The 4,573-nt window shown below is 34.7% G+C and overlaps 2 long non-coding RNA genes across 2 annotated transcripts; both read right to left on the reverse strand.

Moving 5' to 3' along the window:
* Window positions 1-642: 642 nt before the first annotated feature.
* Window positions 643-2,846, reverse strand: LOC117622786. Its single transcript, XR_004585032.1, has 2 exons — window positions 2,796-2,846; window positions 643-752 (listed from the first exon to the last, which is right to left on the reverse strand). It is a non-coding gene; the product is annotated as an uncharacterized LOC117622786 (long non-coding RNA).
* On the reverse strand, window positions 809-1,825 carry LOC117622787. The gene is made up of 2 exons (XR_004585033.1): window positions 1,466-1,825; window positions 809-923 (listed from the first exon to the last, which is right to left on the reverse strand). It is a non-coding gene; the product is annotated as an uncharacterized LOC117622787 (long non-coding RNA).
* Window positions 2,847-4,573: the final 1,727 nt, after the last annotated feature.

Below are 4,573 nucleotides of genomic sequence, written 5' to 3' on the forward strand. Positions count from 1 at the left end.
GGGGAGACTGAACCAGAGAAGAAATAAAGGGGGAGAAGAGGGAGAACAATAATAAAAAAATAAAAAAAAGACAAAAGAACCAAAAAGAGGGAGATGCAGGAAGGAAGGGGGGGAAGGGAGGAAATGAGGAACAAGGAGGCAAGAAGGGGAGGGGAGAAGGGTCAATGACCACTTCCCCTCCTAGCGGCCCTAGAAGAGAGGGGGGGTAGGGTTGGGAGCTTTTTTTGCTTTGTAAAAAGCTTATTTTCAATGTCGTTGAGCTGTTAATATTGCCTTAGATGCAAATGGGACTACTTTAGTTCTCAATTGCACTACTAGAATGCAAATTACCCTACCTGTTTGTCAATTGCATTGACATATCACATATTAAATTTAAATTTTCAATTAATTGTGCACAGATAATGGCAATTGCTCGACTGGAATGCAAATAGTACTACTTTCTTTGTCAATTGCACGACTGGAATGCAAATGGCACTACCTGTTTGTCAATTGCATTGACAAATCACATTTTGTGTTTACTTTCTTAAAATAAAAAAGCCTGCCAATAACATGCATACACTAATCTCATAATACAACTTTATGGTACAATGCCCATTCACAATGCTAATGGGAAGATTGTTTCAATTGGCACATAAACTATGATATAACAGTCAAATTTACTTTAAAAGCTTATTCTCAATGGTACTATATCCTCATCAAAGCCAACATAAACTTCATTCATGTAATTGAAAGTATTGTTCAATACATTCACTCTACATAACCAATAATTATAAATCTAAAATCTTAAGTCATTATGTATATTTAAAAAAAAAAAAAAATACAATCTCCAGATACAATGAAAATATTACAAATTCAAGTAGCCAAATAAATAGACTCCAAAATAGTATATTAGGATTGTACTTGGCCTAATTCTTTACCCCAACCTGAAAAACAATCACGAAACTATCAATAAAATGAATGGAAACATAAAGCAATATGCTAATATGAAAACAATTAGAAATTCATCATTGTAAACAAAAAAAGAACAAACCTACAACATAATTAACTTGAATAGAAAGCAAAATGCCAGTTTGGGGGTAGAGATTTGTTCTTTCCTTTTTCCTTTTTTTACTTTTTGGATTGTATAACGATCATCAATCTTATAGGCTTTGAATATCAAACAAAAAAGTGCAACGAAAGCAGCCAAAAGCTGGGACCAGCTTCAACCATATCTCCAATGCAATGTACAATGGCCTGGTGTTTGTCTTTACGTCCTCATTTTGTGATTCCAAAATTAACTATTCTTAGCACTATGCCAAGATTAGGCAAATAACACCACTTCCAATGTAGCATGATAGTTTTTAACATGCAGTTCATAATATATATATTCCTCATGCATTACTAAAATAAATAAATAACATCCTCAACCATTCACCAAAATGAAAGACAAAGACAGATAAATTTGAAGGGAGAAAAAAAAAATTACCCTTATCAGATGCTGGGAAGGGTGGATGGGCCGCTAGTTGGAATACCTGCAAATCCAAAATCAAAATCAAAACAATACCTAACTGAAAAACATAATCAAAACCAATTTGAAATTAAGAAGCCCAAGAAGAGTAAGTCCCTTTCCCATGTAGAAGATATAGAAGTCGTGTAAATTAGGACTCTTCATATCATGGTACCATTGATTGCAGTGAAGTTTCATGTTCAATGGGTTGGGAAGTCCTGTAAACATGAAAATATACAAGCCAAATAAAACAATAGTTATAGCTAACTGCCCAAATAAGACTTTAGATGATGATAAAAAGAAACAAATAAATATCCAGTCTCGTGTACAAATTAGTGCCTCAACATTTTCAGGTATAAGAGCAATACAGCCTTATAACTTAAGCAATACCACCTTATAACTTAAGTAAGAGTATATCAGCTAGCAAATGTAGCTTTGTATTGTAACCTGAATATCCATTGCTCTCATTTCCTTCTTTTAATATATATATAACTAACCCTATGATGCATAGGCATTTGTTTACACTGACTCTTTTCTTCTCAGCACTTGAAAGACTTAAAACAAGAGATGCTACAAGAAATCCCTTTTCTAACAGAATTGCTGGATGAACTGAATATAGAGGCGCACATCTCCCTTTTTAATAGAATACTTAGACTATAAATCTAAGTCTACTTATCTAGCTTTTCGTTAGCTTCAATTGTATTTCACAAGGTATTTTTTTATCGAATAAAATATTATGAATTCTCCCCAATGTAAAAGCCAGTACCGAGTAGTTTCAGTTCATGCTAATGAAGATTACATTTTCAATACCAAGAGATTTGTTGAAGACTAAGCTAACCAATTCCAAAATACTGTAAGATGGTCTTGGATGATAAGTGGCTATTACAAATATGAACTAATGAGAATCTAAAATCAACCCCTAAAAGGCCAGAGAGTTCAATGATTTCACACATTGCCAAATATATATATATATATATATAATATGAGAATCATCTCACACATTCAAATTCATACATAAAAGAAGATAAATTCAAATTCATAAATTCACATCAATGATAGCATTTTTGTTTTTTGTCTTTGTGAATGCAGAGAAAAAGTTGGGAAAAAGAGGAGCACAGTTGTGATGGTGGACGACTCACAAGTAGAAGAATTAGACGCATTAAGAGACAATGATCAATTGTTTATCTTTTGAACATGAACATGAAAATGATGTATGAATGATCACTAATCAGTTTCAGTCACTTTATCAATGAAATTCTATAGCGTAACTCATGTCAAAGATGAAGATTGGACGAAGAACTTACAGAACCTACATTCTATGCTCTGTTGTTGAGCATCTCTAAAACTGCATAAGAAACTAAAGATATTAGTCTACAATTCAGACTAAATTATCTCAAGCACAAAAACAATACATTATAAGAAGTCATGGATCTCATGGGTTGTAATGGACAACAATTTGTTCCATTCTCGTGGAGGACAATAAATGTCTCAATCCTATCTCAAGTTCTAGATCATTATTTTAACATTAAGATCTCAAGTAAACAGAGTACATAAAATTCCAAGTTATCAAACACAGAATATACACAGTTTACAAAACAGAAACCTGCAATATCTCTTCAAGGCTGAAATGGATGCTCCATCGTCTAGCATCTTCCTTCAAGAACCCAGTGCTTTTGGTTTGAACAATATGCAGTCTCAAGGCCATCAATTTAAAGTCCCATATCATTATCAAGAAGGAGAAGAAGGAGCATGACCTACTTGAGAGGAGAGGAGATGTGGTCGCCGACATCGTCTCGTCGTCACAGAAGGAGGAGAGGAGCTGTTGTGGAAGGAATCGAACTCGAAGAGAAAGAAAAGAGAAACCCAACCCTAAACTAGAAATGTCTATGACTGAGAGCGCTAGTATTTTTGTATTTTGTATTTGGTTTTACCTATAGCAACCAATTTAACCGGTAACCGACAATCAACGCTTTGGATTACCTCACATGCCCCAGCTACTCATCCAATGGTCTATAATAAGTGGCGCAGTGTAGAATTTTTCCATAAAACCCCCCAATCTATAAGGTTATTTACGAGTTCATACCCGATTTTGGGGACATTTATCAATACATACTCAATGTCACATAAACCCTACAATTGGCTCCCTCCATTAGCCAAACCGTTAGTTAATCTGTTAAATGCTGATATGACATTTATGGGACCTATTTTTTACCTGACGCAGAGCTCCACGTGGACAAAAAACTAATAAAAATTTTATTTTTAAAATTATTTAAATTTTTTTTACATATTAAATTAAAAAAATTAAAAAATAAATAAAAACCCTACCAAAATTCTCTCTCTCCTGATTTCTTCCCCATTCCTCCCAATTTTTTCCCCCTACAGATTTCTTCCCCCACCCAATTTCTTCTCCCCCACCACCCAGATCAAGAATATCAAAGAAATTTTCCACTTGCATGTTCGAATGCCATGGCCTACCGAAACCATCTCCATTCCTTTCCGGCATACCCTCCACGAGGTACTCATTGGCAATCCTCATTCTTGATTTGTCTGAACCACGAAATCACAGGTGAATGCAACCACGAAATCACTTCTCTTTTTTTGTCTGAACCACGAAATCACAAGATCTTTTCCATTCTTGCAACATTCTTGATTTCTCTTTGATTTCTTGGATTTTTCTCTACATCTTAGCATCTTTTTCCATTCTGAAGATTTGGTTTATCTTAGATTTTTTTGTTTTTTTCGTGAATTTAATCTCAGATTTGGCTATTTCTATGTCGGTGTGGGAGATGAAGGGGGCGTGGGTGGGTTGTTGCTAGAGTGAGTGGTCAATGAGGTGAAATGGTGAGATCCATATCGAAATCCCAACACAGCCATAGCTTCCCTGTGAGATCCATTCAACCAATCTAACAAATAAAAATGAACATTTATATGAAGAAAAGTGGATCTAAAAATGATTTTGGCTTCTTCAATTGGGTTTGTGTTGATGCAGCGTTTGTTTGCTCAACCTTCAATGCTATCCAATGTTAATCTTCTTCAACACGATTTTTCCTTTTCATTCTATGGTGAACCAAAGAGAGAGTCAAGATC

This window comes from Prunus dulcis, chromosome 3, assembly GCF_902201215.1.
Source record: "Prunus dulcis chromosome 3, ALMONDv2, whole genome shotgun sequence".
NCBI classification, from domain to species: Eukaryota; Viridiplantae; Streptophyta; class Magnoliopsida; order Rosales; family Rosaceae; genus Prunus; species Prunus dulcis.